General features: G+C 50.3%; 1 long non-coding RNA gene across 1 annotated transcript in view; it reads right to left on the bottom strand.

Annotated features, from left to right (window-relative positions):
- LOC136023587 (uncharacterized) overlaps nucleotides 1–27,442 on the bottom strand; it is a 55,929-nt gene that overhangs the window by 25,414 nt on the left and 3,073 nt on the right. The window contains exon 2 of the long non-coding RNA XR_010616642.1: nucleotides 19,389–19,505. This is a non-coding gene — a long non-coding RNA (uncharacterized LOC136023587). The remainder of the gene's footprint in view (nucleotides 1–19,388; nucleotides 19,506–27,442) is intronic.

Genomic DNA, 27,442 nt, shown 5'->3' on the forward strand with positions numbered 1-27,442 from the left:
ACTAAGCATCACGTATCTTTCAGTGAGATACGGGGAGAGATGGGTCTGAGTCCCCAAGGGATGAAGGAGCCCTAGAAAACAGCTTATCTTTTTGGAGCAGGGTACCACAAGTTCAGCTCTTGACAATCAGCAGGTGGGATGTGCAGCCCCCAGGGTGGTGGGGTTTCCCTGCCTCCAAGCCTTTAACCCTTTATGTCAGCAGCATTTGGCTGCCCAAAAGGTGGGGCAGTGCCATAGACCAGCTGCTGCAAACTGCACCCTTAGGGCCCTGGGGCTGCCGGTCTGCAGGACCTTGGGCACTGCCAGCTCTCTGGGATCAGGGCCTTCAGTTCTGCTGCCAGATGTTTGCAGCATGTGTAACTCCTCTTCCCTTCCCATGCATTAGGAAACAACCCAGAGACCTGTCCTTCCCCGTTACCCTGCCTGTTACCCTTCACAGGAGGCCCAGCAAGCTCCAGTTCTCCTGGGGTCTCCTGTGGGGTCTCAGTCATCTCCCAGCCATGCTGTCCCAGTCACCGACAGCAGCCCCTGTGCTAACAGACCCCATTGTTTCGGGTCTCCAGTCCTCCTCCAGCCCAAGCTACCTCTTTGCCCTCAAGAGCACAAATCCTGCTGTTCCCTTGATGCGAACTGACCACGCAAACATGACCAGGCAGCTCCTGCTCTCTGCCAGGCAGCCTCTCCCTTCTCCAATACACATTTCCCTGCACTGGAAACTGCAACTGCTCCTTTTCAGTCTCCCAGCATGTCCCAGAGGGAAACGCTCTGTCCCTGAGGCCAACCTGGCTCCTGTGAACAGCATCAACCCACTGACTGCAGAGCAATGACACTGATTTACACTAACCCTTAATGACACTGATTTACACTAACCCTCAAAGGAAGGGAATGGGACTGTGTCCACCCGCTCCTGGGTGTATCCTTGTCCCTCCTGCCCCTCTCCAGACCCACTTCCTGCTCCCTGTGCCCTTGATCTTTTCTTTAAAAGCCACTCACTTCCAAGCTGCTCCCCTCTGATCTGTGCTTAAGCGGCTCCCATGAATTACTGCTGTCTCCACCCTGGCTGCCAGCCTGCAGCCAAGGTAAATCCCTCCTGCCCTCCCTCAGTCACCTACCCCAGCTCCAGGGTCTGCTCAGTGTAAAGAGCAGCCCCCCTGTCCCGGGGGATTTGCAATCTCCCCATGGCCCTGGCGGATACTTGACAGAGCCTCTTCTCTCAGGCTTGTGTGTTTTGTTTAAGTGCTTCGAGATAAAGCCCTTTTATCACGTTAAGAGCTTGGTTGCCCTGGTTTCTTCCTCTGGCCTGAAGGCCATTCTTTTCCTCCCTCTTGTTTTTGACCTCAGGTTCAAGAGTGCCAGACCTCCCCGGTGGAGAGGGGACCTTGGCGGCAGCGACAGCCGGTGTGGAAAGAGGCAGGGCAGGGGGTTCGGGGGGAGGCAGCGCCCGGCCGGCTCAGGGAACTGCTTCCAAACCCGTTCGGAAAGTAGGGAGGGAAGAAACGTCAGCGCAGGGCAGGCGGCTGCACTTCAAGCCTCTGCCGCTCTCCCTGCCTTTGGGTTTTTTCTCTCTGTTGCTTCCTGTATTTACACCTCCATCCTTTCTCCTTCCCCTCTTTCCCCTCCCCTCCCTTCCCTGGCTGTGCCTCCCTTTCCCCCTTTTCCTCACCCTTGTTTTGCCTTCCTTCCCTCCTTCTCGCGCTCTCCCCCTTCCCCTGCGGCTTGCCAACTGCCAGCAGATGACATCTCCTTTCATGTTTGGGGCTGAGCAGAGGCTCTGAATGTTCGTTTGATTCCGTTAAGATAATAGCTGGTTCACTGTCAGACGCAGACTGATCAGTTAAAACCTTAATCACTGCCTGTCTACTCACATGGCACTTATTTTTTAAGAGATTAATCCCCTAAGCACTGCACCAGCATACATTCAGGCTCAAAGAAAAGGGTGGATTTTTATTATTATTTGATGCGTTTACTGTTTCTTTTTTCCTCTTGGATAACAAAAAAAGCAGCCCCCTCCCCATCACTTCCAATGTGATGCTCAGAGACATCCCACCTTCGCCACCCTGGCACACTGCTTCTGCCTTGGCACCAGGCACACGCGGAGGCTGGTGCCAGTGGGACATGGAGGTGCCACCACTTCTGCCCTGGGGATGGGAGCTGAGGTGGGGTCTGCAGGTGGGCTGCGGGTTGAGCCTGGTCAGGGACTTGGGACAGCAGGGCTCCATCCATGCTTCCCCGTGCAGTGCCGGTGCTCCCCTTCCTGACTCGGGAACCAGCTCTGGATAATCACTGCGGAGCAGCAAGTGCTGCAGCTAAAGTAAGAGGCCCCCGTGAGCACATCAAAGCCAGCTGGGGCAGTTGGGTGGCCACCTCTGACCAGGATTTAGGCAAAGCTTCTCTAAAGCACCTCAGCTTAGCGCCTGCCCGCGCTGAGGCTGGGCCGTGCTGCTTCCAGCCACCTCCAGCACCTAACCACGAAATACTGCGCTAACAGCAAGCCTAAATCTCCTCCTGAGCTGGGTTTGAATTAATGGGGAACACCACATCCCCTCAGCCCATCAGATATTGCAGTAGGTGCAGAGAAAGGCACAAGCCCATGATGCGGAGCCCCAGGGCAGCACCAATGACCCGCTCACATTGCTCCAGGCATTTCACAGGGGAGCTGCTATCCTCACCTCCACCTTCCCAGGGAAAGGAACTGGTGCTGAGAACTCATTTGCCTCAATCCTGGCCTGTTGGTGAGGGCAGAGCTGCTGGACCGCGTTCCCCAAAGCAGCTGCCTGACAGGATGCTGCTGCTCTGCCCCTGTGAGACTCAGCCCTGGGCTGAGCTGGGCAGGGGGTGTTTGGCAAGGCAGGGTTTTCTCACCACCAGCGAAGCAAGACAATGCTGTACGAGTGCTAAAGGTTGGGGAACAGTTTTCTTTACGTTTGACTTGCGATCAAAGAAGAAAAGTACCATCCCCAAGCCTAAGGCTTGCTTTAGCACCTGTAAAAGGAAGTTCAACAAAAGCAAATCCTTACTGACTCCTAATTCACATTTTCAGACCCATTCCCTTTAATGGCCATGAGAAATGACCAATTTCTGCATCCAGCCCTCTAAGGCCACTACGCTGCGGAGTGCCCAGAGCTCTGACCTGCTCTTGCTTGAGGTCATGGCTTTATTTGCATGATGTGCAGCACCAGGGACACAGCAGCCCCGGCACACGCGAGGGGTCCCGGGGGTCAGTCACTGCTCAGAGGGTGCAGGCAGTCCCCAGCCCTTGATGCAGCTCAGCCGTGTCACACTGCGCTCTTCCTGTCTTCCATTGGCTTCTCCCTCTGCCCCCCTGGTGCTGGTGAACCTCTACCAAGCTCTGCAGAAGCTGCTCCATGGGATAAACCAGTGACCAGAGAACAACTTCTCAGCAGTTCCTTGTGAAATCCAGGCAGGTTTGGCAGCCTGAGATACCACAAGTCCATGACAGCAGCAGCAGCACCAGCTCCTGGGTAAAAGAGGGTGACTCTGAATATGATAAAATAAAATTAGAACTGGATGAAGAGAGGGTTTTCTCAGCTCCTTTGGCCTTTCCCATTTAAATGAACATGTAGCAAGAGAACAAGCTCTGAGTGTATTCTGGCAGTTTTGGTGACGTGAAACAAAGCTGTCAGAAGGATCTATACTTACATATAGAAGCAGAGTTCACCTGCAGACCTTATTCTGCTTATTCCCCAAGATATTCCTGAGGCCAAGGGTTCAGGGGACTTGGGAAAAACATAAAGGGAAAACCCCCACAGAAACTGAAATAAATGATTCCCAGAATTAGAGGGATAAAGTTTGAGACAGAGGAAAGGGATGCAGAAGTCCTTGCTGCAAAGGATAAAGCAATCTCTAACTAACGGAGATTAGGAAGAAACTCTCCCAAGGGACCAGTTATCCCATATATCAATAGAATGGATCCTACCACAGAGCTCAAGTCACAGGGCCCCAAATCATTGTCCTGAGTGCTCCAAGTGCACCAGGACCCTCCTCGGAAGCAGCAGGGCCTGGCCACTGCTGTGAGCACAGCCCAGCAGCCCAGCGAGGTCTGAACTGAGCGGTCACACAGTTCAAAGCACTGCCAGAAACAAGCTATAGCAGCGAATGAGTAAAACCGTGAGTCCTGGGGAAAGGGTGCTAGCTCTAACTTGGGTGTTAGACCTGACACTTTAGCCCACTATTTTGTTAGAGGAATCAGGTTCTGTGATAGCAGCTACACCCCAGCTACCCCTGTGCTGAGGGGCACAGCCCCATGCTCAGGAGAACCCAAATCCCACAGCATCACCTGCAGCTTTGGGCTTTGCTATTCCTGATGATTCTGAAATCTCTCCCTTAATGCAAACAGGGCTTTCCCCTCCCTGCTTTGAACAGGAGCATGAAAAAGAAGATCAATCTTATTAAACTTTTAAGATACGAAGGAAAACAATTATCCAGTTGCTTTTTTGGTTATTTACTGCCGTTGCTTTGGCTGCGCTTACTGCTTCAGACTCAGGTTCAGCTCTGCGCTTCAGGTTGATATTAATAAATAACAGCGATGAATTAACAATACACTTCTTGACACCTTAATTACATATGGGATCTCCCTTGGAGACTGGCTCCCTTGGGCAGTGGGGACATCACCGCACATGGAGCTTAGAGCCAACCTTGCCAGGGATGTTTAAGAGTTTAATTCCCACCCAAACTGCAGCTTGCTCCAAGGCTCCCAGCCCAAGAGACTTGCCCAAGCCTGCGGAGGACTGGGGAGTACAACAGCACTTCCCTCAGGTTCACCGCCTGACTGCAAGATCCTCCCTTTGGTATCACAGGATCTCAGGATCTCGAGACCGTTTAAAAGCATCAATAACCAGGCTGGCATGGAGAAGGGGCCATCTCTGTGTCTCCACGGGGCACTGATGCAAAGAGACAGATGGAGTAACTCGGACAAGATCACATTAAGGTTTGCTGGAAGCTCTGAAATTTGAGTGCCTGTCTCCTTGTTCCCATCCTGGTGCCTTGACCTCCAGGACTATCTCTGCTCTCTCAGCAAATGAAAGCAGGCAGGGTATGACAGATTGACCAGCCAAGCTTCCTGGAGGTGTTTCCCACAGATTGTTGCTGAGACATACAATGAAAGCGATAAATATCCCAGTGGGAAATATATGGCACCTCATCTCCCACTTGTGTCACTGTGAAGAGCTGGGGATAAATTCTAAAAAGGCCTTTTCCCTCTTAGGGGATAAATCCTTCAGGACCAATTCTCCGGTGGGAAGCGGAGAACAACTGGAAAACCCCATGACCCTGCCTGAAATCGTGGAGTCAACAAGTGGTCAAGCAGAGGTCAAGAGGCCAAAGCGGGGCCGGGAAGGGATGCTTTCTGCCAGGCCCATCTGCAGGCAAAGAGAGCCATCACCCCAAAGGTGCAGCATGGCTCAAGCTCCAGGACTCAACTGTTTCTTCCCCCAGACAGTAGCAATTATCATAATCAAGCAGTTGACTCCAATTACGCCTCCTCTCATTACAGCCGGGGATGGACGCGGCCGCAGCAGCAAAGGGAAAGTTCGCAGCCGTGTCGCCTTTGCATATCTTAATCTAAAATGACAGGGTGTGACACGGGGGGCCGGTGACCCTGCCAGCCTTCAGCTGCTCGTGTGGCAACAATTTCCAGCACCAAATTACTCCCAGGCAGGGCTTGATTGGAGGTTCAAGGCAGCAGGAGAGAGAAGCCATTTAGGGGACTGAAACATTCTTCACAGCCCTATTTAAATACAATTTACATTCCAGGCTCCGCTGTTTGTGCATTGTTAATTGCACCTTGTACCTGAGTTTATTTTATACTTGAAGGGTTTGTTCTTTGCTGTTGGTTTGCTAAGGCTTGCTTGCTTTTCTCCTGTTTTTTTCTTCCTAAGGGGCTGTTGTTCTCAGAATATAGTTGTGTTTCCTGGAAGGGAAAGTAGATTAGTAGATTTAAAGGCCAGAAGGGACAAACAGATCATCTAGATGACCTCCTGGAGAAGACAGGCCAGGACATTTTACTCCATAATTCCTGTGTCTCCATTTGTCCGGAATTAACCCAATACCCTGCATTGACTAAAGCACCCCTTCCAGAAAGGCTGTCTCCATCCACAGATGCCAAGAGTCACGTGAATCCCTTGTTCCTGAGGGTAGCTGGTTCCAGTCCATAATCATCCCTTGCCTGGAGCCATCATGGGCAGAGGTCTGAGCAGCTTCTGGGCTGGATGGACAGCATGGACACTCGGATCCAGCCTCTTTCCATGGTGGCATCTCACAGCTTCAACTGAAATCTGGTACCCGCTGTGCTTGGTGCTTGAAAGGCAGAGCATCAACCCAGAGATGCTTTGCAGCAGAACCAGACAAGGCAAGCAAGAAGCCCTCAGAGACCAGCATTTGTCTCTGCTGAGGTCAGAGGCTTTCAAATTCTAGCACTTTTGAGTTGAGTTTGTATCAAACTTTGGATAACTTGGTCACTCTTGGCTAAACCAGGTCAAATCAGGGACTGTAGTGACAGGACAAGGGGTAACAGGTTCAAACTTAAACAGGGGAAGTTTAGATTGGATCTAAGGAGGAAATTCTTTCCTGTTAGGGTGGTGAGGCACTGGAATGGGTTGCCCAGGGAGGTTGTGAGTGCTCCATCCCTGGCAGTGTTCAAGGCCAGGTTGGATGAAGCCTTGTGTGGGATGGTTTAGTGTGAGGTGTCCCTGCCCATGGCAGGGGGGTTGGAACTGGATGATCTTGAGGTCCTTTCCAACCCTAACTATTCTATGATTCTATGAAATCCAGGCAGCACAACTGACTTTCCTATTCAGAATCCTGTATTTTTGCACTAATTCTGCTTTGCTGCACACTGCCACACACTGGGGAGGCTGAGGCCTCGTTTTCCAACATGATTTTAACACGTTCTGTGTTCGTGCCTTACATGAAGTTAATTCAATGAGAGCCTGGACAGAAAATCCTGCTCACCAGAATTAAGGGGTGCAGAGGTTCGTCTCTTCTGAGATGACCAAAGGCTGCCTCCAACCTGGTGCTAACCTAAAGGAAAAAGGCTTCCAAGTTCCTTTTCCTTGGTTCTTTAGAAAGGGTGATTGCAGAAGTGGGAAATGGCCACGGGAGAGGTTTGGTTCTGCCCTGGTGACCCCAGCAGCACTGTCAGTCCACAGGTATTTTGGCATTCCTTTCTTTGAGCCCCATCTGCTGGAGTCCCGTGATTTCCTGACATGTTTTTAATCTTTCACTTGTTTGTCCATGTTTAAAAAGCACGTTTTTAGCCTTTGCAGGGAAGGACGCAAGTTGTAAGCCCCAAAGAAAAACATTGAATCGGAGGAATGTCAGGATAGTCCCATGATTTCACCATTTCTGAATGCCTGTGGCTGGGAGGATCTGGTGCTGCCACTGGTAAAACTAACCCCGTGGGCCTGGTTCTCATTTACATGAAGGTCCCTTCACACCAGTCTGGCACTGCTGGAAGCTGGTGCAATATAAAAAGAGGTGTCGGTGTAAATGACGACTAAGCCTACTTGACCCCAGCGAGCCTACTCCTAATTTACTCCAGCTCTGGGGAGGTCTGAGTCAGACATCAGCTCGCTAAGACTTGACGGAGAGACAGACAAATGTACACCACAACCTGCTGCTGCTCCGGAGGCCTCCGAGCCAATTAGTTTGGTGATCTCACTCCTCCCTTCCTTCTTCTTTCTCTCCCCCTTTTCCCATCACGTGCTCGCTTCCAGCACACGCACGTCCTTCTGCAACTAAAAGCAGTGCCACGGAGGAATGCGGAGGGTTTGAAAGCCCCCGGAGAGCAGGTAGATCCATCTGAGCGGGAGCGCCTGCCTCCGCCGAGGCAGGAGGGGAAGAAGGCGGGAGGAGATCGGTTTACATAAGTGCTTTGCCATATGAAGAAATAATTTAGTGGTATTAATAGAGGTTAAAGTTTCCCAGGAATCCAAAACAGGCCCCGCAGACACAGGTGGGTTCTTTCACTCACAGGGACGGGGGCAGTAACCTGACTCCCTCCAGCAAAGGGGAGACTGGGGGGCGATGGGGGCAGAGGCTCTGCCACGGTCCGTGTGTGTGCGGAGGGTGCTGGGGCAGGGCAAGGGGCTGTGGGATGGGGGCTCTGCCGAGGGATGTGGTGACCAGGCACTGGCTGGGAAGGGCCTGGATACTGGGGAGTAGAAGCAAGTGCCAGGTCAAACCTGCGATGAGGAGGGGATCTCTGCGCATGACACAGTGCATCTGCCGTGGCTCCATGCGTGGGGCCCTGCACACACGTGTGAACAGGCGTGTGCTGCTGCGTGAATGGAGTGGGTGCCAAACGTGCTGAGCTGCACAATAACTGCCCTGGATCTGCTTTGTCAGAGCTCAGACACCAGAGACCAACCTGAGACCACCTCCCACCTTGGCCCTGCTATGATCCATCTCCGGTGCCTCCCAAGAGCAGGACTCCATCCTGGCCCAATGGATACAGTGGCATGGAGAAGAGAGGGCTGCGAGTGAGAGATCAGCGAGCCTACATCCCGCTTTGGTTAGGTTAGGATCCAACATACCATCGCTGATTCTCAAACATGGAGCTTTTTACAGCCCAGGGATATTTCTGCCACCCAAAAATAACAACCCCTCAAAGCTGTAGTGATTCCAGCGCTTTCACCCTGCAGAACACATGGGCCCAAGCTCCAGCCCACCCTGCACGGGCTGTGCTGCCTTGCACTGGCTTGTCCCACAGCATCCAGAGCACAGCCCTTCCCTAACACGTGGCTGCTGCTCTGCTCTGGAAGGGACTAACAAAGAAATAAGAATATTTGTTAATTTTTTTCCACTGGAAAGCAGTTAAACCTCCTAAGACACTTTTTCCAGACATCTAAATCCTTTAAAAATATTCTCTAGACTCCATAAAACTTACATTTTCCCTGAGTTCTCCCGTGAGTTATTAAAAACCTGAAGTCCCTACCTTAAGAGCTTAGAGCTTGGTCATGATCAGAAAACCAACTATGTCGAATGGCACCTTCTTGTGTATTCAGAGACATCCACCAACTTAGGGAGGAATATCAGAAGGAACGGCAGGACCAGCGCAGCCCAAGGAGAAGAGCCAAGACATTAAAGAGAGATGAGTGATGTTTTGGGTATCCAGGCTCAGACAGAGGGATGTGTGTTTGAGGCTCAGCACTCTCTGACAGTGCAGGGGATTGATGGACACCCAGGAATGTGCCTGTTGGAAAACACCTATCACATTCACACTGTTTGCTCTCAACAAACACCTGGCAAAATCAGGATTTTAAAGGCAGCATCTTTGGTTTTTCCAAACAAAAGGCTCTTCAAAATCAAGGTTTTTTCAAGGAGCTTTTGATACACAGGCCAGAGGAAAACCTCTGCATCCAACCACCCATCATTTACTCGCGCGTCAGGACATGCGAGAGCGCTGCTGTCACTGGGTCAGTGTGATGCAGAACCTCTCCCTTCATCAGAGGCCCCGGGATGGAGCCTGCAGGTCCTGTGTGGCCACAGGCCATTCCCTCCCAGCCATGGTGGGTGCAGGACCTCACCTTGCACTGGGACAAGCAGACAATGTGGCTTGAGAGACACCGGCATGGAGGGGCTTCAGCCAAGAGACGGTGGGTTTCCATAGCTGCTTTTGTAGACCAGAACCGTGCTCCGGCACTGCTGGAATCAAAGGGATTATAATAACCCCTGGGTCACTTCACATCAGTTTGTCTGGGGAGCGAACTCTGCCAACAGCAGCTCCAGCAAGTGCTCAGCCTTTCTTTCTCCTTTCTTTCCTCTTTAAAAGCTCTCTTCCTCCCTGCTCTTCCCTTGCTCCCTGCCCACCTCCCCGTAGCCTCCCAGAAGCGCTGGCGTGTTTTTAACCCAGGCATGAAACAATCCCACAGCCACAGATTGTGATGTTTCAGATAACATACGGAGAATGTAAATCCTGTCAGCAAGTGCAACAGCCATAAAAGGCTAAAATGGATTCCTGCGGATTAGAAATAAAACACAGAAAGGGCCCTGTTCTCTCACTTTCCTCCCTCCTCGGCCTCCCCCAGCCCTCCCCCTCCTCACTCCCTTTAAAACTCGCCTGGAAATGCAAGGGGTGGGATTTTAGGGGTTTTTTGGGTTTGGGTTTTTTTTTTTTTTTCATCAACTTAAAAGAAAAATAAAATAAAATACATTCCAGGAAAAGGACTGCTGCTAAGAAAACGAAATCCAGAAAATGCTTAAAGATGTTTTAATGACTTAAACACAGGGCTGGGATTGTGTCTAAAAGTTTCCACATTTAAGGGGGAAAAAATAAAGCCAATTCACTATGAAATGTGTGTGTCCCCCCCCTCACTGCTGCTGTATTTCTTTCTGGAACCATCTGATTTAAGCAGAGGGTGATTAACACGGCCAGTGCGGACAGACACGAGCCCACGGTTAAGCACGGTTTATGCTCCTGTTCCAAACCGGAGAGGCACAACCGAAAGCGCTCCTAAAACTAATGGAGCCCATGCGAGGGGGGTCCGGGGGCTGTTAACAAGCAGCTGACAAGTTTCTGCTCCAGGAATTAGACCCTCATTTAGAGGGAGATTAGCAGAAATCTTCCTTCTAATTACAGCAGGGTCCCTGCTCCGTGTTTGCTGCCCAGGCAGAGCAGGGCCCCGCAGCCCAAGGAGGGTTCCGGAGCCCTGGGATAAGGCAAGCTCCCCGCTGAAGCCACCCCATGTAATCTGTCATGACCAGAGGTTGTGGGGTGGAGGGGTCTGGCTGCTGCTCTGCTGGGAAGGGCTGAATCAAACCCTTTCAGGGAACAGACAGTGCTGTGGTTCTAGGTCACGGCCGAGGGCAGGGCGCTGCAGCTGCCTGCGCTGTGCTCAGCCTTTGGGTATGTTCAAAGGGAGCTGTAGGGAAGGCCCCGTCCTAAAACATTGGTTTGTGTGCAGAAGCAGAGACAAGCCTCCCGTTAAACCAGCGCTGGAGAAGGGAATGCACAGACCGGGCGGCCACAGCATTGGGAGCATCCCGTTTGAGGGAGCAACACTTGGAGCGTTCTGGGCAGAATGAGAGAACCCCAAAGTTGGGTCCATGCTCTGAGGCTGTATAAAGGGGTAGACAATCAGACAGACAGCAGGCTGATATTTGCCTGTTGCATGTCATTGTCTCACACCTAGACACACACACAAGATGTAGCCACAGATAGAGCTGCTCCCCAAAACAACTGAGTGCCTGTCAACAGAAGTAGGGAAGCTTTCAGTATCAAAGAGCAAAACCATGGCCTGGGTGGGAACTCCAGAAGGTCCCTGTGTCCTCTCTAGCGCCGAATTTCCCACCCCTGCTCCCGCATCCCACCTCTTACCCCCTCACAATGTCACTCTATCAGTTCAGCCTACATCTACAGGATGAGCACCTGCCGAGAGGCCACAACAGGCCACAAGGGCTGGAGAGATGAGCAAATCCTGGACCAGGGCCAGGGCCATGCTGACTGATGCTGAAGAACCATCCAAAGCTCAGTTAGACCTGCTGAGAATCAAGCCCCAAACAGCTTCCAGCAGCTGCCCTGACGGCCTCCCTCCACCTTCGTCCAAGAGCTCATTTCTCTTCTCACTGGGGAAGGGTGGTTGGGGTTTGACTGAGAACGTGCAAGCGTGTTTCAAGCCCAGGTTTCCATCCAAAAGAGTAGGAGGCCATAGTCAGACTTCCCAGACCACAAAGACACACTGCTCCATCTCCTTCCAGCCAGTTTCCATTGTATTCTTCCCAGATGAACTTTTAAAGTGTGTGTGTGCGCACAAACGTGCAGGGTTTTACCTCCCTTTAAAAAAAGAGAAAGGATAGAGAAAAGGCCAGTGAGCAAGTGAGGCTTGCAGGAGGGTGATCAACCAACCTGCTGCCAAGTTGGATATGTGCGTGGAATGGGTGGGGAGCTGAGGGTTTTAATCCCAGTTTTTGATAAATAGAAGACATTCTAGTCATAATAAAACGTGTTTTACACATGAGGGGAGGGATAAGGGGGAGAAAAAAGGAAAGTTCTGGCCAGGCACTGCAAGCTCCTGAGCCCAAACAATGAGGTTAAGAAACATAACTGCAACGCATTAGTAAATTGACAATGAAATTGCAGTTACTTCACTGGCTCTTTATTAAATAAACACGGCGTGCACTGGACCTGTCTGCCCCGGAGGTATTTGTGCAGGTTCGTGTTACTAACTCAACACGCTGCTGAGGCGCTCGCAGGGCTGCACACCCCCAGTGCAAACACATTCCAGGGCAGCCCCTGCAAGGTGGGGCCGACCTCGCTGCTCCTGTGTCCCTCTTTTCCTCTCGTGTAGAGCCCGGAGTTCACAGCCACTGGCTGTTAGCACTGCACTTCATCCCCAGACATGGCTCCTTTTGGGACCACTTGAGAACACTGCACGTGTGAACACGTGTGCTAAGAGCACACGTACGGATGAGCTGTCTCCCACACTCTCGCCCCTGGAAAACAGCCTCTTCTCCCAGGACTACACACACCAGCTCATGGTGGCTGCTGGCCCCAGCTCCCTCAGTTCTTTATTCCTGATCAGCAACCAGCCCCTCCGACCTATTCGCAACCACAACAACTACAACAAAGCCATCTCACACCCTGTGGCAGCATCCACAGTTCAGACCAACAGCCGTTTACCCCTTGCTACAACCCCAAGCAGCAAGCATCACTGCTTCCCCTCAGTGGCTGCTACACCTCTCACACAGGGGTGACCAACAGCTCATCTCTATTCCTGTTCTCAGATAGACCTATGACCATCCAATGCTATGGCTACAAGCAGTAGTTACCATCCACAGAAAGAAGCTATTGCATCTGGGGACAGAGCTGCAACTCACATGCAAGGTGAAAAGTCACCTTCCCAAACCTGCTCCTTTTGCTGAGCTTAACATTCATACATAGCCCAGGCAAATGCCGGTGCCACTGGCACAGTGGGATAATCCATCCCAACACACAGGCACATGCTGGAGACAACGGGAACTTGGCGTGTTCAGCACCTTTCAAGGCCTTGAACCGCTGCCAATGTCCTTTGGAGATGCGCCAAACCAGTCCATGCGATGTGAATGATAGAGCTCCTCAGCGGCCCATGGGGTCTGTAACAGGCTGTGCTACTGGTGGTTTGCATGGTCATGACATGCTTTTGCCCTTGTTCTAAGATATCCCTCCTGCGGAGCCAGGTTTTCTCGGTGAGGAATTCTGTTCCTGTCTGCAAGCAGAGTGAAAGGGCTTTGCTCTTCTCTCAGATGTGACCAAAGCAAAAGGAAGAAGTCATCAAGGATTTTATGGGAAAACATCAGACTTTCACAAAGGTAAAATACAGTTAGGACCTAACGAATCATGTGGGAGAGAGAATGTATCCATCTCTACTTCAATCCAACTCATTTTCACCTCGACTTGGTATTTCCCAAGCTGCTCAAACCTTCATGAAGAAAAGAAGTCTGATGCAATGAGAAAAGCCACCAAAATCCAATTTTCCTGGAGCTGTCTTCAACATCTTGTACACAAACCTGCGCCTTGGAACAAGGGCAAGGCCATCCAGCACGTGCTGAGCAGCCTTCCTGGGTGCTCCTGCAGAGGGAAATGCAGGGCAAGCGGGTGAAGAGGAAGCAGAGATGCAGCCACTGATAGGAATTTTAGGAACATGGACGAGGAGATAGACCTTTTGCATTCGCTGACACAGAAGAGAGCAGAAGACCACTGTAAAAGCAAGGTACAATAACATGGCATGGCTTTACTAAATCTAAGTGCCAAGGACAAGGGTAGGGATGCACTGCAGAGCACTTACAGTGGGTGTCGGGACCACTGGAGAGTGATGGCTTGGGCTCCTCCTCTTTGTCCTTTCTCTTCAGGTGCCAAACTGCATTAAAATCCATCAGGATCAAGCTCGGACTGAGTATTTTCTTACTCATCCTGTTTTTCCATTTGAGCAAATGGTGTTGTTGGCACATCCAGCCTCTGGAAGGACTTACACCAAGGCGGGGGAGAGGCAGCGATTTCTCACATTGTTTGGGATCCTTCAAGCAAGACCGAGTGTCCTCAGGAGCAGAGGCTCCTTCTCCACAGGGCCTGTGGGAATCCCTGGCCAGAGGGATCAGCCCAGTGCTCCAAGGGATTCCCTCTGGCCTTGCAGCTGAACATGGAATCACAGAGACATCTCCTGCCTTGCCAAAAAGCAGTTTTCATTTTGCAGGGGAAGGAAAGGGAGAGCTTTCCACTGTCATTCAGATGGACTGGTGGATTTTTAGCCTTTTTTAACCCAACTTGTTAAAGCCTCCAGGTTTCCCTCTGGAAATTCCATCCTGGGACGGTTTTCTCTTTGAGTTACCTTTTGCAGACTCCTCAGGTACAACCCAAAAGCCTTCAGGACTGAAAAGCTCTGCAAATTTAAGTGGATGCCAACAGGAAGATGCCCTGTTCATACATTCAGGCTGCCTTTGACAGGAGGCTGTTGAACAGGAGTCAAGCCAGGCTGTGGATGGGAGGAAAGGTCTCCCAGAGAAGACGGCTCTGTCCCGTAGTGCTACTTGTTCACAGAGATAATTGAAATAAAACCTGAGAGCAAAGCAGTACTGTATGGATCGAAAGATTGTTTAAAGCATACAAATATTGCACAGGGTCCTGAAAGCCTCAATTTCCTACAGCTGTTAACACAGCAAGTGCCAGATTCAGGGAGCCCAATACCCTTCTCCAGAGGGATATTGGAACATTCAGACCAGCAAGGGGCAGTGACATGGCAGTATCAGCCTCAGCTTTCTTGTTAAGTCACCTTAACTGAAGCAGCATCCAGCACTGGTGGCCAACTTGTGAGCCTCCAGCAATAAAACCAAGAGTTGGAAGAGCTTGGGCCAGCACCTCATCTCCTCTTTCCACAAACAGAAGCATGGAGCACTTGGGTTTATTGCTCACCTTGAGCAGATCCCAGCACACACAGCAAGTCCTTGGGACATGAGGGCTGACCAGCTCTTTAAAGGGATTCCAACCTTTTCCTATCCGGAACAGGGTGAAGAGCTCCACTAAGAAACTCATACCCTTTGTGTTTAAGTCATAAGAGAGGGAGACTGTAAGACACACTTTACAGCCAGTTACATCAGTCACTTCTGGGAGCTTCCCTCCTTTCCCATCCATCCAGGCGGTTTTCCACATCCTCTGTTCCTCGCAGTGGTTTGCCTCTGCCTTCAGAAAGCCCCCACCTTCCCCTTCCCCATTTTCTAGGCATTCGCTTGACATCTGGTAAAGAGGGATCAGCCACTCGGCAATGAAATCTTACCCTGCCTCTTTTTCCAGCCTGTCTGACAGAGAACAAGTCAGCTGTGGGCCTCAGCGGCAGTTTAAACACCCCCAGTCCAGCAGGTCAGGCCATTTTAGCATATGTACCTTTTATTTGTAGCAGACTGTTAATAATTAAGTGATGCCTTTCATACAGACATTTACAATAATTTAACCTTGCCCTTGCTGTGTAATTTATTCTTTGCAGAAGCCAATAAAAATAAAGGCCCCATATTTCGTCTCCCTCTCTCATTCTCTGTACATATATATAAATACATATACACACACACATCCATCCAGAATAGTGTAATAGGTTTCACATATTGTTCCATAGGTATCATTAGAGTAACAGAGCCAAGTGTCTCAGTTCATACGACTTTCTTTATAGGTGCCTTATAATCCACATCAAATTGAGTTTATGTTTCCTCTCCATCCCTTGACTCTAAAACAGGGCGAGGAAGGGTTCTCTCCCTCCCTTTTTCTTCTTCTTCCTTCTTAGTTCCAGTCCTCACTGCATCAAGTTCAAAATCTGCCATGGGTGGTAGAGACCAATCTTTAAAGAACCCAACAGCTACTGAACTGGACATCATTTGTAATGTCTTACCTCTGAGCATGACAAGTACTAAAGGCTCCTGGAAAGAGGTCTGAGCAATGCCCATAGTAGACAAGCATCAAATCACTTGCCCAGTTTGTGAGTCAGTCACTGCTCTCATTACTAAAGCACAGAACCAGCAGGTAAATGGAATAGGAGCAAGGGAAGGGACTGAAACCAGAGATTTATTTCCTCTCAAAAAAAAAAAAAAAATGAGAGAGGAAAAAAGCACAGGGCAGCGGGAAAAAAAGAGCCAGAAGCAGTGCTATTGGCTTCTCTTCCACAAAGTCCTAAAGAGGCTACACAGAGAAACAAAAGACAAATATTTTCCCCTGAAGAAACATTAGTAAAAACACATTTATTAAAGCACAAGAAATTCCGTAACACTTCAGAGACCTGATGCTCTGGGAAGAGCATGGTTGGACCCAGCGTGTGCCCAGGCAGGCTCCCACAGGAGCTGGGATTGCACTTCACATACAACCAGGGCAGCCAGCACAGCCCAGCCCAGCGGGGTCTGGTCCAGGCAGCCATGGGAGGGGGCCTGGAACTGCTGCTGGGTTATTCTTGTGCTCACAAAGATCAGCTTTACCAACCTGCTCTGGAAAAGCTCCTGCATTAGATGTTCCACCTTCTTAAAGGCAACAGTGCCATGCAGTGAACACACTCGGGCTATGTTGAGGAGGCTAAGACACGACCAGCACTACGGATCTCTTACCACATGTGGACACATTTCACACGGGCCATATAATGCTGCAGAAAGTTTCCACTGAATCCCAGGCACAGCTTTTTCCAGGGTCCGTTGGAACAGTAGCTCCCAAGGGACATGAGAGCCCATCTGCTTTGTTACAGTCATTATTCCCTGGTGTGGCAGGGGGAGAGGGGCAGGGACAACACAGCTACTGGTCCCAGTGCGTGGTGGCCAGCGGCACACGGCTGTCTGGTCCATATGAGGTGATGGAAAACTTTCCCCAGCATCAGGTGTTGCTGCCGAGTGTGAGCTGCTCCAGTTACACTCTCGGCAAGTGTTATAAACACACAGGCACAATCTAAATATTTATGGCACATGAAATCTCCCGTCTGCTGTTCCTCAGCGCAGAGAGAAGAGAGTAGGGAGGGTGGGAGGGTGAATGAAGAGGTGATTATTGTGCAGGGCCTGTAAAACCAAAATATGGAATCAAGATGTCCTCAGTCCCCTGAACAGACACCACAGAGAGGGGCCGGGTGTCAGCTCCTGGAGGTTGCCACGGGCAGGGGGCAGCTGGCCCAAGCCATGAACTGAACGCTGCTGTCACACCAGATGGAACACAGGGCCCTGGTTTCGTGGTCTCCCTTCTCCTCTCAAGCACCTCCAGAGAGACCGATTGCTTCAGCCCATGAAACCTTTCTGGGACTTGAGGGACTGGAGCAGGCTGGGAAATGATTTCCCCGCCCTTGACAAAAGTTACGATAGAATTTGTTTTCTTATATCTATTTTTGCTCAGATCTCGGGGGGCGGGGAGGGGTGTGTGGGGGGGTGTGTGTGTGTTAAAGGCTGAAAAAAACAAACCCAACACAACCACACAGCAAAAAAAGAGACCTAGACTGGGGAGTTCAGTGTGTTTCTGGAACAACTGCCCACTGATCCAGCCCATAAAGCTCTGAGGTTCTGGGGTGATGGGTCTGCCTTGCCGGAAGGGAGCTGCTTTAGGAGAAATGCTCCACTTTGCAAAACCTGGGAAGCCACCATTGCCCCAAAAGGCTCCATCAGCAGAGATCCTGTCTGCACAGGACCCTGATGCTAGCAAAGGCCATTTCAGCCTGTTTCACCACCACGGCAGGAGCCAAGGATAAGGTGCACACATGGATGTGGTTGGGAAGCTGGACACCCCACCAGCAATCTGGTGGCTCTGACTGCAGGCTTGGTTATGTCCAGCTGGAAATAAAGCAAGTCCCTGCTGCAGGAGTTGGAGCTGCTACTTGCTATGTTCCAACAGACCCATTGATTTCTATCAGGAAGGGTGACACCACAACAAGCACTAGTTTTCCATCTTCTGATGAGTTTGGTTTCTGGCTGCCAAAGAGAACTAGCAGATGGGAATCTGTGGACTGCTCTGTTTGCAAGCGAGAGTGTTCAGTTAAGGTGGGGCCCCCCAGGTTATATTTAGCTCGGCACAAATAACGGAGCAAAAGCTTTGACGTTTTTCCTGAACGAGTCCCAGGACCAAATTTAAAAATCTGGGCAACTGAAACTCCCATCAGGAATTTATACAACCTTTCACCTTGATTTGGGCTGGCTTTGGGGAGTCTGAGCACAGGCTGGTGCCGGCAGTGGGGGGATGAGGAGGCAGGAGGGCAGGGTATGGCTGAGGTGAGCGATGCCCACTGAGACCTCGTTCTTCTGGTCAGAACATGGGCTCGGTTTCTCCTCAGCTCTGCTCTGCAAAACTGCTGAACAGCAACTCCTGGCTTCAAGGGAGGACTCCAGTGCCTCAAAGGGCTGATGCTGCTGTTGGCAAATGAGAGTAAACAGCCAACTTCCACATCCGCGGAACCGCCGGCACGTCGATAATCACTCAGGAGAAAGTCTGAAGTGGAGCCGGGCTTTAGGAATAACAAAGCCAGGGCACGTTCCCGCTGGCACACCCAGGTGGATGTTTACACTCACACCCACAGAGGCGCCAATCCCAATCTCCTTCCATTGCAGCGCCAGGCCAGGCTCTGCCAGGCTTCCAAAGGCACAACGCCGCCAGCCCTGCCGAGGAATTTTACTCCCAGAAGGCTGGGAATGTTTTCCATAGGAATCCACAGCTAAGAAAGGTGCTAGTTTCCATGTTTCGCATATATGAAGTGAGACATCATCTACTGCTTCCATGCCCTAAGCCATGCAACATCCCTGTCAAAAGCTGGAGCAAAGGGACTGACATCAGTGGAGACTTACGGACTCACCGGCCCGCTTGTCACCAAGGGAAGGGGGAGCTTTGGAATTCCTCATATCACAGAGTTCCAGGCTCTCTCATTTAAACCTCTCCAATGCCTCTCTACAGCCAGCCCAGGGAACCAAAGCACCTTCCTCTAGGGACAGCTCAGTGGACTGCACAGCCAGAGGTAAAGCTACTGTGGATGTTAAGAAGCCTCCATACTACCCTGTGTCCCAACTCCCATCTCAGAAAGCCAAAAATCTCCAGCTCAAACTAATAGACACATCTGCCAACAACTTCTTTTAATTTTTTGGAACTACTCTATAGATTATTTTGTTGCCAAGAAAAAGAAGAGATATTTATGATGGTAACTGAAAAGCCTTGAAATTCCAAGTCAGATCCTCAGTGGTGTAAACTGGAGCTGCTCCAGTGAGTCAAGGGGATGCTGCCAGTTTACACAGGTTGAACTGGCTCTCCGGTTTTATCTGCCTGGCTCTTCAGCACACACAGACAACTAAAGGTAGCTCATTGAGGTGCTACTCTATGAATATCTGCCACTCTTTCCTCTTGAGTCATCCAGTTGGAAAAGAAACATAAAGGCACAAATGCAGAAGTAAAACCAGCTATTTGCTCCTACCTTGACCTCAGAGGGAGATGCTGCTGCAGCTTCAGCAGGAAAACAGGAACTAAAGCTGGAGGAGCAGAGCCTGCTGACGCCATGTCAGGGAGCTTCCCTGAAGGCACCAGATCCGGCCTGTAAAGGAATAAAAAATAGCTTTAGTTTGCAATAGGGTTGTGAGTATTAAAACCTGATAGGACAGGGAGGTGTTTTAATACCAAAGCCACAGGAGCACAGGGGAGTTCTAGAGATACAGAAAACATGTACTTAACATTTAGCAGGTGCTAAGGTTTATATAAAGTGCAGCTCAATGAATTTCCTTACTCTCCTGTCCTGAGGTTCTTCACAAAGTTTCCCCAGGTGGGTCTCATTCAGAACTGGGGCCTTATTTGACATCAGGGAGGTTCTTTTGATGTGTCAGTCTCCTGCTTTTCATTACAACTGAGACGTCTTTTGAGATGATTAAGGAAATGTGTGTTAAATGATGGCCTTAAGTCTTAGCCTTTGGAATCAAAAAAGCAGCATATAGTAAATAGCAAATAGAAGTGCATTATGGCAGGGTACAGCTGAGGCCCTTCCCAAAACATGTACCAGAGTGTGGTATTAGCAAACACATACACATCTGAGTAACTTTGCTCACAGCAATAGTCCCTATTCTCTTAAAGCCCCGTGACAGGGTGCTGCAGGATCAGGCCCTGGGCACTCTGCAGAGCATTTTTACCCATTGAAATGTATCTAATCCCTTAAAAAATGCAAAGCAGTTGTGACCTCCTGGCATCCTGTGAGTTTAACGGGGAGTTCTGTCTGCACAAGGAACAATTCCTTTGTTAGATCGGAACATGCTGAATTTAATCTCAGAATGAATTTTTATGGCCAAGACATAACCCACCCTTGAAAAGAAAGAGAGTTTATAATGGAAAGGCTGACACAATCTGAATTATAGAGCTATAAATGACAGCACTTTAATCAGTCGATTAAAGTGACCCAGCACTTCCAACAAAGGGGTCTCGAGCCAAAGCTGTCGTAGCAGGTGGAAGGATCCTCCACTGACTGCAGAGGTCTTTGGATTAGGCCCAGATTGGTGGTGGATTTCAACTGGTTTGTATTCATTTCAGTCCTTATTCAGCTAAATATTTATTGTTTGTGCAACCTGGACCGCGTCTCGAGTTTTAGATGAGCCCTGGGTGTAACTATAGTGCTCGGGTGAGCTCCTTCAAAGGGGCTCTCACTTGAATTTGGGTCCTATTTTACCTCCCGTTTTGGTGTTACCCTGAAGGCTCTAATGCAGTCGTCACCTTTTGTTAAAGCACATCCTGACACTGCAGTGCAGCGGGTTTTAACTGGGTGGACTTAAAGGGGGAAAAAAGCACCCCAGCAAAACAGCTCTGCAGTTCTGTGGGGTTTCGTTCGTTATGTTTGGGGAAGAAGACAAGACACAAGGGGGGGGGGGGGAATAAAAGAGAAAATGGAAGGTGGAAAATGATTTGGGTTAGGAAATACAAATCTTTTTGGCACTGAACTCAGGAAAAGCAGCCGGGTTTGAAGCTCAGCAACTAAGCCAGGCAACAAACCTGCGCTGAGCTGGAAACTTTACCTTCCTTTAATTATACAGGTGACATTTCAGACATTCAGTCTGATTTTATTTTTTTTTTTTTTTGCATGTGCATATTGAAAACACCCTTTTAAAAATACTTAAAAAAAAAAAAACCTAGCTGCTACAGAACATTTATTTAGTGAAAAGTAAATCTGATAAAAATTCAATTGCAAAGTAGTTAAGGTATTTGAATTATTTTTTTTTTTTTTGTTAAAGAAGAAGAATCCCAAGAAAGAAAGTATTTGATGGCTAATAATCTCATTTCAATATAATAGGACCTTTCTTTTGCAAAGAGCAAGACAGGTTAAAAGATATAATTATGACTTTGCAAACTCTCCCAAGTGCTACGAGATCATCTGACAGTTCTGATCCCGGGCTCAGCTCTCAGAGGGGAAAAGTCTTTGTCTAGTTAGAGAGTTAAAGAGACAGGATCCCTATTCCACCCTCTGCCTACATTGCAATTTAACTGTCAAAAAAATCCAAGCTGCAAAATTGTCTTATTCCAACACAGCGCGAGGAAGGAGAGAGGTTTCAAACTGACCTGTCAAAGGCACCCTGCTTAAAAATGTATCAGATATTTTAAACATCTTTTTTCCAGAGGTACTTAAAGGTTAAAGATGTGCCAGAGAAGTAGGACTGGGTTTTCTCCCTGCCCCCCCTTCACTAAGGCTTTTTAAAACAATTAAAACAAAAAGAAAAAAAAATCAAAATTAGGGATCATCAGTGTAAAAAATCCCCTGAAGATCAAAAGGAACACATTAGAATCACATTAATTCTGATTTTTAAAGAGAGCATAAATCCCCCTTTTTTCAATGGAAAGAGAAACTTGGAGGACGTTTTAATCGTGTTTTCATTGTCAGTGTTTGGAGCGAGTGTCTGAGGAGACGGAGGCCGAGGGAAGCGGAGCTGTGGAAGCTGTTGTGCCAGCCCGATCCCTCCTGGATGTTCTCGGGCTCTTTAAAGCTTTGCTGCTTTCAGTGTTTCAAAATAGAGAAAGAAGGAGGGGAAAATATTCTTCCCAAGTAACCAAACAAAAGAAGCCATTTCTTTCTTAAGGGGGGTTTCCAAGGAGCCACAAACAAACAAGCCCAAATCATTTTTTTACCAAATATAGATGGCAAACAGAGAGCGGGACAGGCCGAGGGCTCCGCCAGGGCCACCAGCCCCGTGCCCTGTGGTACCAGGAGCACACAGTTGTGTCCCCAGGCACCGGCGGCCCTGAGCGTGTGAGGGCTGTGCTGATCTCTTGGAGCACACGATGCATTCCCCAGAGCAGGGAGCAGGGGGCAAATCTTGCCGTGATTCATCTTCCTGCAAGTCAGGAGCAAGCCCTTCATAAATCAGCAGTGAATTCCTGAGGGAACAGTTCCCCACCTGACAGAAGCCAAGTGAGAGTGTGCTCAGGTCCATTCATCCACCTCCACTGAGCCCCAGCAAACACTGCCACAAACTGGAACAAGCAGGAGGGCTCCAGCAGCCTCTCTGTAGCCTTTCTTGGCATAGAAATAAACCTACCATCCCGTACTCCCCCGTGCAAGATTTCCTCCCTTTCCAGCCTTCTTCATCCTCATATTTCCAGGTGGGTAGGGAAACAGATGAGCTTTGCAACAGCATAAAACAGCAGCATCAGACACAGGCGACTTTGGGAAAGGGGTGAAGCAGCAGTTGGGTATTGGTGCTTATCTCCAGTATTTTTATACATACAGAATTCCAGTGAATCAGGCTGTCACCAAACTAAAAAAGCCACTGGGGATGGGGACCTCATTACAGCATCCCTGCAAATTGATCTGCTTCCCCCTGGCTGCACTAGGAAGTGTGTCAGCACAGTCCTGTCTGTCCATAGGACCTGCCGGGTGACCAGGCTTCAAGTATTACTCACTAGAAATGAAAGCCAAACTGGACTCCTGCCCTAGGCCACCCGCCAGCTTTCTGCTCTTAAAGGAATGATAAGCCTTTGGGATGCTGCTTCTCTGACTGTGCAAAATCAGGGTCAAGTCTGGGATAAGAGCTCCTCATTAAATAGCTCCAATCCCGCTTCCTTTAAATCTGGAGGGAAGCCTTGACGAGCAGGACCAGAACCCACCAGCAGGATGAACCCAAACGGGCTCTACGAGGGCAAAGGGGTTTTCAGGTGTTCCTTTCACATAAGATTACAAGAAAGCCTTCCCCATCCTTTCCACTGAGCTCTCTGGTCCCAACTGCTCCTCAGCTTGCCTCGGCCTTTCGAGGGAGGAGATGGTGATGGGGTTTCCCTGGTGTAAGCAAGCACAGGATCTGGCTCTCCTCAGTAAACGCCATATGCTAAAGCTGCCTTCTTCACACCACTGGAAAGCTGCCATGATTCTACCCACGTATGAACCAAACCTCATCTGCTTTGCACATTTTCCTCTTAATCCAACGTGTTCTCCAGCTCATCTCTTCTTGTTTGTGATCAGTTTGGAAGGATTTGTCAGGGATAGGTTCGCTGCTTGCTTATGACAGCACCAAGAGGGCTGCAGGTGTCTAAAGGGAATTCCTGCAGTGAAAATCACGGATGCAGTTCTGAGGAGACATGGATAGTGGGGAGTGAGACAGTGTGTCACCTGGTGAGAAAACAGCAGAGAGTGGCAAAGAGCCACAGCACACATTGATTAGACATGTGTTAAGTGTGTAGCAGGAGCAGAAACACGCATGCAAAGGGGAGAGGAAGTCAGCAGGTATAAATCCATGAAATTCCCAGCAAGTCCCATGCCTGGGTTTGCCATTTTCACCTCGTCACTTGCCTGCCTTCCTCCTGCTGCAGGCAACCACCCTAGTTTCAACATCGCCAGTGACTTGTTCCAAGTGGCACCCTCTTGCTGCCAGCTTAAGCCAAAGCCAATGGATAACACCAGCAGCTTGGGCAGGGCTGTAGCAACAGGACAAGAGGTGATGGGTTTAAGCTAAAATGGGGGAAGTTCAGGTTGGATATAAGGAATTTCTTCACTGTGAGGGTGCTGAGGCGATGGCACAGGGTGCCCAAAGAAGTGGTGACTCCTCCATTCCTGGCAGTGTTCAAGCCCAGGTTGGATGAGGCCTGGAGCACCCTGGTGTAGTGTGAGGCATCCCTGCCCATGGCAGGGGGTTGGAACTGGATGATTTTAAGGTCCATTCCAACCCAAACCATTCTACGATTCTATGATGTTCTTTGATGGGAGGTGGTGTGAAGGCAGTGATGGTGGCTCTGCACAGCAGCGTGACCCTGCAGAGCACAGTATCTGTCCTCAGAGCGACGTCTCACCAGCAAAGGAGATGATCTGAGCTGAGCTGGGAGCTGAGCTGCCTTCAGGCTGGGCCGGGCTGAGGCGCATCCCCACTCCGCAGCCGGCCCGCTCAGTGCTCAGCACACGTCTCCGTTTGATTGATTTTGTAATTGCTGCTTTAATTGAACAGTTACAGCAACACTATCAGGGAAAGGTTTCAGGGCTGGGAAGGGAGGTGGGAGGGTGTGGGGGTGGAAGGGGAATTGGAGCTGGGGAAAGAGCAAAATGGGTTTTTCCCTTTCTTTTAAGATGAAAACAGAGAGGAGGCAGGAGACAAGTTCCCTTTAGCAGGCGCTGAGGAGGAGGAGAGCCGAAAACAATAAATTACCAAAAGAGAAGAAGAAAAACGAGAAGTGGGTTGAAAAGTGTGGCAGGGCCGGAGGGTCCCAGGGACTGCTTAGCCTCTAACTGACATCCTCTTCCTGCTGGCTGTGAATGCTGGCATGAGGAAAATGGGCCACAGAGAAGGAAAGCTGGGAAGCTGTGTGGGCTGGAAGGGGGGGGGGGGTACAAGCAGGAGAAGGGGGGAGAAGATGCCTGTGTGCCTCAATAAAAGATAAATGAGCAACATGGAGAGATGGGGAGAAACAAACCTGTGTCAGAGGAGCTGCAAAGAGCAGAGTGTATGGAAGCAAAGCAGATGTGTAGAGGAAGGTCCACGCTTCAAGCACAAGGGTGGTGTGTGCAGCACATCCTTGTACCAGAGGTAAAACCCCATTCCTGGGGCTGGGTGAGCACTGATTCCCACATGCCCATGAACACTGGGAGCAGACACTGCCCTGGTGGCTTTCCCACTCGGGAGAGCTGTCCGGCTGCTGGCACAGTGTTGGCATCTCTCTTCACAGCGAGTTTGTGCACAGCCGCGTGAAGGGATGACCATGGCCACATGTGTTAACCTGAGCACGGCCACTTCTGCTTGCGCAGGTCCAGATGCGGCAGTGTCACCGTGTGCCCCGCTGTGGTATGTGTGTGTCTGGGCCAGCAGCATGTGCTTGCTGGGTGTGTGTCAGGAAAAGGACAGGAGAATCCAGACAGGGTCAGGGGGGAAGGTGCACACAGAGGCCATGGTGCAGCTCCACAGCAAAGGAGATCAGGTTTCAGGAGAGCCTGGAGCGAGGGCTGGAGGGGGACAGGAGGTGGGCTTTGCTGCTGCATTCCCTGGCAGGCAGCACAAGGCAGGTTTAAAGAATATCCTTCCATTTAGGAGTTTGTTTATTATTCTTAACTAAGCAGCTCAGACAGGCAAGCCGGCAGCACCGTATCCACGCTGACTTCCTAGGAAGGCAGGGAAGGGAGGGACAGGAAGGCAAATTTCCAGACCAGGGGACAAAGGGATTTGTGTACCGCTGGGGTAGGGAAAGGGGCAAAGCCACTGTGCCAGCTCTTTGGAAGGAGTGTGGCAAACCCCCAGCTCTGGGATGTCAGAGTGGAGTGCAGCTGGATCATGGCAAACAGCAGCGTGACTGATGTGCTGTTCCAAACCCAGCAGCACCTTTGGGTTGGCTGCTCTTCTTTCACTTAAGAACTACAGTCTTTTGTCTGAAATTCTTCAGAACCAGGAGCAGAGACTCAGTTCTGTGTTTCCAAGGGAGGGGACAGAAGTGATCTCTGCCCTTCTAAAATGCACTTATTCCACCAGGAGTCATAGGGCACCACATATTTGTGGTAATAGAAGTTCCCTCTCCTTGCAAGTGTGTCCACACCAGGGGGTCAATGCACATCCTGCAGCACTGTGTTTTGGCTTGGCTGGTCCATGTAGCAAGCGATGACCAAGAACACAGCAACCTAGATAAAGGAGAGCAGGTACTGCTGTGATGTCTCCCAGAGACAGACCATAGATATCTGCAGGCTCCCTTGAAGCATAGGTGGTGGAGAACAGAAAAGTCCTGCACATCTCCAGATGTGGCAGTGCTGTGGATGTGGGTGATGGGGCACACCCCAAAGCCACCCCATATGTGAACGGGAGAGCTGGCCTTGCAGCTCAGAGGGCAATGCCGCACAGGAGGGACTTGCCATTTGATGAGTGCCCATGTGTGTGCTCGCACTGTCATGAAAATGAGGTCAAGGAAGGTCATTCAGTTCACCAGTATAAATCAAGGAGGAAAGCGGAGTGGAGCCTGTGAGCACTGGGGAGATGTCATTGGTGGGGGTGGCCAGGGAAGCAGGGGAAGGGCTGATGAGGCAGAGAATGCCACACGTGGGTGAAGCATAAAATAACAGTGAATGAAAGCAGCCAAACGGTGGCAGCCCAAACAGAAGGCAGGAAGAGCCCAGCCTCAGGCTCTTCATCCTGCGCTGTAACCAGTGCTTCACATTAACCCCCAGCATCATTCCACCAGAGCAGGCAGAAGGGCTCCACACCCTCCAGCCCCAACCCGCTGACAGGAAACCTTTCACTGGAAACTTGCTTGCATTCAGTGCAAAATGCCTCACTTCTGTTAGCAATTTGTTCCCCATCCCAAGCATTCCTGGGAGCAGCGTGGAGGGGCAGGAGATGAGCCAGGGGGGCTGCGTGGCTGCTTCCCCCTGCAACCTGCTTAATAACACAGAGGAGCAGACAGCGGCTCCTTCACCACCTCCTGCTCTCCTCTGTGTCCCTCATTCCACCTTTCACCACTTCCCTATTCATTTCTGTCCTTTCTCCTCCCTTTTGCCAGCCTCCCTGTTCCCCTTATCCCTTTCCCTTCTTCTTTCATCCCTTTCTTTTTTGGTGCTTTTAGCATGTTTGGACCTTGCGCTCTCTCCGCTTGTCTCCAGGCCTCATCACACCTCTGGTCCACCAGCCTCTTGGCTATGGCAGAACTCGGCACTTTTCTCCTTGTACTTGGTCTGAGCCTCCAAAATGGTATTTGTGATCAGTCTTCCCCCAGCACTCTCTGGACAGAAGTCTCCCTCTCTCCCTCATCCCTTCCCCCTCCTCTTTTTCTCCCTCACATAATATTTTCCATATGAAGAAGCCTTCCTGAAGCCGCACACTGCCCTCTTGGCGAGTCTTAGGCGGGTTAGAGGAGACCCTGGGAGCCTTTAATCCTCTCTCTCTCGCTTGCTTGCTTTCATCCTCAGCCACAGCTGGACGCCCCATTGATGTGGAACAGACCAAACACCAGGCCTCTCGCTAAGCTGCTGCTGTGGGGCCTCTTCTCCTTCAGAGCGAGCCGAGCCCGCAGCCCATGTCCTGCTCACAAGAGTGCTTGTCC

This window comes from Lathamus discolor, chromosome 19, assembly GCF_037157495.1.
Source record: "Lathamus discolor isolate bLatDis1 chromosome 19, bLatDis1.hap1, whole genome shotgun sequence".
In the NCBI taxonomy this organism is placed as follows: Eukaryota; Metazoa; Chordata; class Aves; order Psittaciformes; family Psittacidae; genus Lathamus; species Lathamus discolor.